The sequence below is a fragment of the Elephantulus edwardii genome, unplaced genomic scaffold, assembly GCF_000299155.1.
Source record: "Elephantulus edwardii isolate Elephantulus edwardi_28Jun2011 unplaced genomic scaffold, EleEdw1.0 scaffold00042, whole genome shotgun sequence".
In the NCBI taxonomy this organism is placed as follows: domain Eukaryota; kingdom Metazoa; phylum Chordata; class Mammalia; order Macroscelidea; family Macroscelididae; genus Elephantulus; species Elephantulus edwardii.
In genome coordinates this window covers 19,889,394-19,898,980 of record NW_006399792.1, presented here as the reverse complement: position 1 = coordinate 19,898,980, position 9,587 = coordinate 19,889,394, and the positions used below count along the sequence as shown (strand labels likewise).

The 9,587-nt window shown below is 40.0% G+C and overlaps 1 protein-coding gene and 1 pseudogene across 1 annotated transcript in view; both read left to right on the top strand.

Annotated features, from left to right (window-relative positions):
• Window positions 1-9,587, top strand: part of SHROOM3 (shroom family member 3) — a 516,408-nt gene that overhangs the window by 149,672 nt on the left and 357,149 nt on the right. The window lies entirely within an intron of this gene.
• The window catches only part of LOC102867264, an 8,929-nt pseudogene continuing 8,562 nt past the window's right edge, over window positions 9,221-9,587 (top strand).

The window sequence follows — 9,587 nt, the reverse complement described above, 5'->3', positions numbered from 1 at the left end:
TCTGTTTGTTTTCCTAGCAGTCCATGGTATTCTCAATACTCTTCTCCAGCACCACAGCTCAAAGGCATCAATTCTCCTTCTGTCTTCCCTGGTCATTGTCCAACCCTCTGATGCATAACAGGTGATTGCGAAGACCATGGCCTGTATCAGACGCACCTTAGTCTCCAAAGATACACCATTGTTCTTCAGCACTTTGGAGAGGTTCCTAACAGCAGACTAGGAAGACTAAAACATAATAATATAATAATGATAATGTTTTTACATACATCACAAGGTAGTGCCCATTTGTTATTATGAGTAATAGTATGTACATCAAATTTCTAATGTAATGGGCCTCTCTGGGATTGGTTTGTAACTATGTGTTGTACGGGAGTCAGACATTACCATCCTCCGGCCTGCCTAGTATCTCTTTCATTTGTCTTTGTGTGTGTGTGTGTATATTTTCTTTTTTATTTTCCACTTACATTTCATATGGAATATTTTTTATATTTCCATTCTGACACTTGTGCATCAATTTTTTTTAAAAATAAACTTTTCTTTTTTTTTTTCAGTTGTGTACCATTGAATTGGATCTGACTGGCACAGGGAGATTGCCCATCCTCCTTGAGCAGAGCATCTGGTGGATTTGAACTGCATGCCTTTGGGATTGCAGCACAGCTTCTTGACACTAGGCCAGCAGGGCTCTCTTCAATATTATAGATTAAACTCATTAAATCTACATACACTAATTCAACAATTTCCTCATGAACAATTAATGACATTGATTACATTCTTCTGCTTTTTAAGTTATTTATTGTAATGGTAAAAATGTGTGCTGCAGTCTCTAAGTCACGCGGTTCGAATTCGTCAGCTGCTTCGCAGGGGAAGCCTAGGCAATCTCCTCTCGTATGATTACTGTCTCTGAAAACCTGCTGGTGGGTCAGCAATTAATCTGTTTTGATTTGATGGCACACAGCAGCAACAACAATCACTGTTGTCGTTTAGGTGAAAGTTTACAGAGTAAGTTAGTGTTTTCGTCATATAGATATTTAACGGAGCACCATATATTCCTGGCTAATATTCCTTGTTTTATGTCCAAATCTGTTAATCCTCTAAAAGGTGGCCTAATGGTAGCTCTCAGACAATGACAATAGACTATTGTCCATTTCATCCAATAAGGGTGAAAGAAGAATTGATGCCTTTGAGCTGTGGTGTTGGAGAAGAGCACTGAACATCTCATGAACACATAGAAATGTTTTCGAAAAGATGCACCCAGAGTGCTTCTTGGATATAAAAATGATAAAGCTTCTTCTCACATAACTTTGGGCATATTGCTAGGAGAGGCTATTCCTTGGAAAGGGTCATCATGCTTGGAAAGGTGGAGGAATAAAGAAAAAGAAGACCCTCAACAAAATAGATTAGCACAGTGATTGCAGCAATGGGCTCAAATGTGTCAGAAATTGTGAGGATGGCACAGGATAGGACAGGGTTGGTTCAGATTTGTTGTTTGTAGGGTCGCTAGGAGTTTGCTCAGTGACACCTAACAAGAAGTGGTCATTTCAGTCAACCTGATGAGCTAGAGACTCTGTCAGGCTGATAGTCTCAAAGAGGAGTCTTCAAGTTTCAACTGGTCCAGTGAGTCTATACTTTTTTAAAAATCTGAGTTCTGTTTTGCACTCTTCTCTTTTCTATTGTGGCCCTGATCAGAACTGTTGTTTATGACAGTAATGCACTATCTAATTTTTGTGGTCTTAGAGTAGATGAGGTATTAGGTCACATGGGCTATCAGCCCTGTAGTTGAGACTTCTATTTCATTCTTCCTCTTTTGTACCTATGAATAGAGATCAATAATTATATTTCAAATGGTTGCCTGTGAGCTTTCTAGACTCCAGATGCTAATCACCTCACCAGGATACAGAAGATGAGCATTGTGAACTCTATTATGCCAATTGACTGAGATCTCATGAGACCTAAGATCTCTTCTAGGTAATTCTTGATAAAGCTGCTATGGTTAAGGGCAATAATATTTTATTATTAATTGCCTTTGTAGGATAGGATGACTTCATAGGACAATTTTGGTTTAAAGTTTAAGAAGTTTTTTTCAGATATTAACACAGGAGTTTCCTCAGTCTTAATGGTGTCAGTAAGTCTGGTTTCGATATAAGTTTGCAGTTCTAGATCATGTTTTTCTTCCCTTTGACCAGGTATCATCTGTTGAGGCAAATCATTCAACACTATGACACCATACATTTCTTATGGCCTCATAATAATTGAGGTAATACTTTATGAAGTTAGTAAAACCAGCAATCCATTGTTTTCTCTAATAACTGGATCTCTTTTTTCCTTTGCTGTTCCAGGCACATAGAGATTGATTATATCTTGGATTTACTCTTTCAGCTGTCCAGGTACCAGAGAACTGAATGTTGTTGCTGTTGTTGTTGTTGTTGTTGTGTGCCACCGAGTCTCTTGTGGCTCATAGCGACCCTATGTACAAGAGCTCTATACACCATTCTATTCTGTGCCAACCTAGCCATCTCAAATGCACTCATTCCCACCCTCCGGTCACAGAATCTATTAATCTCATTGAAGTTCTTCCTCTCCTGCACCACCCATCCACTCTACCAAACATGATGTCCCTCTCCAAGGACCAATCTCTCCTTGCAACATGCCCAAAGTATGTCAGACGAAGCTTCAGAATCCTTGACTCCAAGGAACATTCTGGCTTCACCTTCTCCAGGACAAACCTGTTTGTTCTCCTTGCAGTCCATGGTATATTCAACACTCTTCTCCAGCACCACAGCTCAAAGGCATCAATTCTCTTTCTAGCATCCCTATTCACTGTCCAACTCTCTGATGCATAGCACATAATTGCAAAGACTATATAGCCAGATCGGGCACAACTTAGTCTCCAGCCTGATGTTGTTGCTCTTCAGTACTCTTGAGAGGTCCATCACATCTGACTTTCCCAATGCAATTCACCTCTTGATTTCCTGGCTGCTGTTACCAAGAGTGTTGATTGTGGAGCCAAGCAAATGAAAACTGCTAACTATCTCAATCTCTTCACCATCCATGCTGATGCTGCCAATTGGCCCAGTGGTGAGAATCTTTGTTTTCTTGATGTTGAGCTTCAGTCCATATAGGAGGCTGCAGTCCTTGACTTTCTGTAGCAATTGCTTCAGGCCCTCCTCAGTTTCAGTGAGCAGGGTTGTGTCATCTGCATAACACAGGTTGTTGATGACTCTTCCACTAATCCTGATGCCACATTCCTCTTCATACAGCCCAGCATCTGGGATGATCTGTTCTGCATATAGATAGAAAAGGTATAGAGACAGAATACATTCCTGACGGACTCCCTTCTTGATTTTGAACCATGTAGTGTCTCCTTGCTCTGTTCTGACGGCTGGTTTTGCATTAGAACAATCAAATGTTCTGGGATTCCCATTCTTCTCAGAGTCAGCCATAGCTTGTTGTGATCCACACAGTCAAAAGCCTTTGCATAGTCAATGAAGCACAGATAGACATTCTTCTGGTATTCTTTGCTTTCTGTCAAGATAAATCTAACATTAGCTATAATATCCCTAGTACCACACCCTGTTCTAAATCCAGCCTGCACATCTGGCAGTTCTCTGTTGACATATTGCTCCAAACGTTTTTGGAAGTGAATAGATTTTGCTAATTTGTCAGAAGACATGGCTTGTGACTTCACTTGTCTAAGCCTTACGTGCATTATTCTCTGCCTTAAATTACATAGGAGAAAACTACAAAAGCATGTGTATACAAATATAGATTCAGGTTTAGCTCAAGGAAATGGTTCACACAGTTGTGAAAGCTACCAATCTTTGTGTGAGCAGACCACTTTATCTTTGTTCCTACAGGGAGATTTGAATTGTTGAGCTTTTGGTTATCAGCCAAATGCTTAACCGACGGTTATATATATATTCTTGGGTATACCTGCAGCCAAGAAAACTCGATGAGGCAGTTTTACTCACATTCGCAGTCACAAGCCGTCACAGTCTGTCTCTATGCATTAGAAGCCACTCCAAGGTGTATGACAACAACCATAAGCACTTTTCCAAAGTGCTTTGATACACAACAATCTATGTAATATAATACTGCTGTCTTCCCACTTTACCCATAAGGAAACAGAGGCAAAAAGATAAAAAGTCATTTTCCCAAGTTCACACAGAAGATTGTGTCACACACACACACACACACTCAATCGTCACTGGATCAGAAGCCCAGGCCTAAACTGATAGATACTTTCTATTTGAAATATTCTAACACTCAAAGAGATCCCAAAGGATTGAAACTATTTCTCCTTGACTGTTGGCATCCAATTAGAAAATCAAGTCAAAGGAATGCAATTTATAGTGGCAGAGAAGCCAGTAGGTAAGAGCTGTCTGAACAGGAAGGTCTTGGAGACGAATCATGCATCAGATCTCCTTTCTTGACCAGAATATTTGTATGTCTCCTGCATTTACTTTTCTTCCCCTGCCTCCTCAGAGAACCCTCAAACGTCCCTTTCTTGTACATACTGCACAGGACACTCAGACATTTTGTCAAAAGGGGAAATTGACCTTTTTCACATGCCTCCAGCTCCACTATCCTTATTTTAACTCCCTCCATGCTATTATGGAAAAGATTTAATCTCTGGCTCGATTTTTATTTGATAATTAAAGAACTCATAGCTGTGGTGTGGGAGAAGAGTATTGAATATACCATGGAATTCTAAGAGAACAAACAAGTTCATCCTGAAGAGGGTAAAGCTAGACTGCTCCTTGGAGGCAAGGATTCTGAAGCTCTGTCTGACTTACTTTGGACATGTTGCAAGAAGGGACCAGTCCTTGGAGAAGGACATCATGCTTGGAAGGTGTAGGAAAGTACAAGAGAGGAAGACCCTCAATGAAATTGATTGACTCAGTGACTTGGGTAATGAGGCTAGGCATATCAGAGATAATATGTGTGGCTCAGGATAGAGCAGGGCTCAGAGCTGTTGTACATAGGGCGCTATGAATTGCAGGGAACTTGATGACAAATAACAGCAACATAGCAAATGGCCTATAGGCTTTCTAGTTTCTGCTCATTTATCCTTCCTCTCAGAAGGATAGATGTAGTTACAATAGTTTGCTTTGTCTTCCTGAACTGTCCTTTGAAATCATCTATTCAACTCTTTGACTTCAGCATCTCTTTCTTTTTGTTTTGGCTCCTCAATGCTCCAATGCAATTCTCAGAGGCTCTTCTGACCTCCGTTTTGGTCTTTTCTTTGGTCTTGAGTCAGGAGATCAGGAGACACAGTGCACTAGGAAATTCTGCAGTCAGGGACCAAATCATTGAGGAGTAATGATGTCGGCTTGAGGACAAAGGTGTGCCTGATTCGGGCCTCAGTCTTTTCAGTCCTTTTCTATTCATTTGAGAGTTGGACAGTGACTAAAGGCGATAGAAGAAGAATTGATGCTCTAGTGTGTCAGGAAGTGTGAGGATGGCACAGGATAGAACAGGGTTCAGATCTGTTGTTGATGTCACTATGAGTCATACTTGCCTCAATGCACCTAACAACAGCTAGAAGACCATTCTAGTCCTGCCAGGCCTCAGTGGTTACTAACACTCACAGCACTTGAAGTTTCTAATTCATGCTTGTCATTTGAGACCTGACACCTCACATTTTGACTGTGAGGACGGCAAAGGCGTGAGCTGTGTTTTGTTCTGTTGGACATAGGGTCATCATGAATCAGACGTGACCCAATGGCGGCTAACAATAACACTTGGCATTGGCACTTGTCTTTCTCTCGCATAGTCTTGCATCTATTTTTCAACTTGACTGTAGGAAAGTGGTGTCGAGTTGGAACTGACCCATACAGCATGTTTTCAGAGACTGTAAATCACAGAGGAAATTGCCCATCTTTTTCTCACAGAACAGCTGGAGATTTGAAAGGGCCGCCTTTGGGTTGACAGCACAATTCCTTATCACTAGGCCACGAAAACAAGTACAGTTTATTAACTAAACATTTGCGTATTCTTTGAGCTCAGCACATAGTAGGTCCTCGATACATTGGTTGTTGGGTTTTGGTTTGTTTTTTTTTAAAAATAGTATTAATAAAGACAAAATTAACTTGCTACTGGATGTTGCCAGTCACTGGGAGGCAGGCTGCCTAATAGGCTATGAAGTTCAACTGAGTCCAAATCCCAGTTCCTTTCCTATATCTGATATTGGACATTGGGCAAATTACCTTTCTTCCATGGACCTCACATTCCTCCTTTGAAAAATGGAGCAACTATAACTTACCTCTCAGTAGTGTTACTTGGATTAAAGTTGATTCACTTAAATAAATTAGCACTTGGGAAACTGACAAATGGAAGTTATAATTTTATTTATGGGAATTAATAAGACCTGGAGATTGCTTTTTTTTTTTTTTTTATCTGAGTCACCGTTTCATTAAAAAAAAAGTCTTGAGTAGAAAGCAGAAACTAGATTTGATAAGACAACTACTATTTGTTTTTTGAAGTGATTTTTTTTTAACTAATTTAGTGTTGATTAGTATTTCAGCAATTCTGCCGCTAGAAATCAGCCTCACACTGACAGAGTTCATGGCCATTTAATGAATAATCTCTCATCATAAAAAGGGAGCAGAGCTCACTGAGAGGCTCCTGTCAGTGATTCTATGAGTAATTTGGTTATCATCGCTCCTCTGCACCTTTCTCTCGCTCTCTTTACACTCTAGAGTTTTTGAGAGATTGAAGTTAGTTGGGGCCAGGATTCCAGACAGAGAAAAGCAAATATGTATGTCAGGAGGTCAGGAGAGAAGAAAACAGAGATGGGGAGAAGAAATGCTGAGCTGATAATTGAAAGATAATGGGTGTGGGTGGCAACAACATAACAAGGGAGTCAGACCTCCCAAGCATTCTCTGCCATCTGCATTCAGCCCAGCATTCAGCTCCTCATAAAAGAAAGTCTGCTGAGCAAGAGTTTAAATAACTGGGCCACCCATCATGGAATTCTGGGAAATGGTACCATTGAGTGAAGTCATTAACAAATTACTTTTCTGAGGACCTTCTGTTTCTGCCTCTTTAATAGCAACTAGAAGGAGCAAACCAGTGACAAGTGTCCATGTGCAGTGGGTCATTTTATGGAATTTTTATTGTGCAAAAATGATCCAAGATGATTAGTTGAACAGAGTGCCAGGAATCTCTGGAATCTAATTAACTCTGCAGCTAAACACACAGAAACTCATTGTAGGCTGAAGTGAAGGGAACGATTTATAAGAATAAGTCATATTGATTTCTTTGCTTTTGCAAATATTTGAATTTTGTAATAGGCATACATTCCTATCTTGCTCTCAACTAAGGAGAAGATTGGAAATCTGTGACATATTGGATCACAGATTGTGAGATTAGGTTCTTGACTTGAAGGTCTGGCTCCATCATTTACTAGTGATTTATTAGCGATTATTACTTAATCCCTAGGCACCTCTGACAGCTCCTCTGCAAGGTGGATATAATTATCCTTATCCCACAGATTGTGAGAGTTCACCTGATGATTTAATAAAACCACTAGGATTTGGCTCAATGTTCTTATTCTTTCTCCTTCTTCTAATTAGAATTTTCCCAAGCCACACTTCCCTAACAATTTTCTGTGACTGTTCTGCCTATTTGATCAGGAACAGATCTGAGGAACAGTCTTTGTTAAATTTTAGAACAAAGCAGGAGATCTGAAAGAGTAAAGGAATGAGGCTGTATCTTCTTGAAGGAAGATGTTCCAGGCAAAGGGGGCAACAAGTGCAAAGACGAGACAATAGAAGTGCACTTGGATAGTTCAGGGAGTGTGGAGAAGCAAGGGTGGCTAAAGTGATGTACCCTCAAGGGAAAATGAGCAGAAGAGACCAAAGAGATACAGATGAGCAAATTGTACACAGCTCATGAGGGCCAGGAGCTTTAATTCTTTTTTAAATTATTATTAATTTTAATGAAAGTTTACAGAGACTTGAGTTTCCATTCATTCACTTTTTCACTTTTCTCCCTGCCCAACCTCCCCCAACCCAGTTCACTCTTCTCTTTGAAAAGTAAAAGAAAAATTCTTTCATTGTTATACAATCTCTGCCCCTAAGTCCACTCCACTATGCAGCCTTTGTTCTGGACTCCTGTCATGACAATAATAACTGATCACATAGCCCTTTTAAACAGTTCTCTCCCTCATCTGTTACTCATCAATGCAGTATACATAATTTATTCCATCTTTCTCAGTCTCCCCCCAACCCTGATGTCAGTCCCATTTTACAACAGAGGAATTATGCGGTATTTGTCCTTTTGTGACTGAGATATTTCACTCAGCATAATGTCCTCCAGGGTCACCCATTGTGTATAATATTGCATGGGTTGTTCTTTTTCACTGTAGAATAGTATTCCATTATGTGAATATACCACAGCTTTCTATATATTCATTTGTTGATGGGCACTTAGGTTGTTTCCACCTCTTTGCTATTATGAACAAAGCCATGATAAACATGGGTGTGCATATATCTGCTTGGGTGGCAGTTCTGGTTTCTTTAGGGTATATTCCCAGTGGTGGAATTCCTGGATCAAATGGTATCTCTATTTCCAACTTTTTGAGAAAGCGCCATACAAACTTCCACAGTGGTTGCACCATTTTACACTCCCACCAACAGTGAATTAAGTGTTCCAGTTTCTCCACAACCTCACCAGCTTTTGTTGTTTGCCTTTCTGTTAAATTTTGCTATTATTACTGGGGTGAGATGATATCTCATAGTTGTTTTGGAGCTTTATTAATGAGTTGGGAAGACGTTATGCTGGAAAAGGTGAAGGGTCCAATAAAGACAGGAAGATCCTCAATGAAAATGGGCAGGATTGGGCAAGGCTCAGATATATTGTTCATAGGGTCGCTAAGAGTCATAATTAACTTTATGGCACCTTTCAACAGCAACAAACATGTTTTGACTTAGTCTTAAAAGGATCACTCTTCTTCAGTGTTGAAAATACATTCTGATCATTGAACAAGAGTAAGGAGGACACATGGGCAGAAGCACACAGTTAGGGTTCCCCTAAATAATTCCTGGGGAACACTGATGGTGTGTAGTCCATAGGGAGTTGAACTGTCAACCCAAAGACTGCCTCTTGAATCCACTGGCTGCTCTGAGGGAAAAAGATGGACGGTCTCCTCGCATGTGCTCTACAGCCTCCAAAAAAAGAAAACCTGCTACAAGGTGAGCGGAAATAGTCAAGAGAAGAAATGGGGTAAGTTAGAGCAGAATGTATCACAATATTAATATATTTTAAAGGTAGAACAAGTTAGGTTTCTCTGATGGGTTCAGTGTGTGAGAATTCAATGTGAGAGACTACAAATATGTAGTCTACATGACACTACAATGTGTAATCTACCCTACACTTCCATGTCTACTGTGAGACCAATATTTTTTTATTAAATTTTATTAATTTTAATGAACATTTACAGAGATTTTGGGTTTTCATTCATTCATTGTTGCACTATTTTCTCTAGCCTCCTCCCCAGTCCATTCTTTTTTTTTATTCCCCCACCGAAAGTCTCTTTTAATTGTCCATTTGCCACAGTGCTTGTCAAAGCCAGTTCTGATTAATCT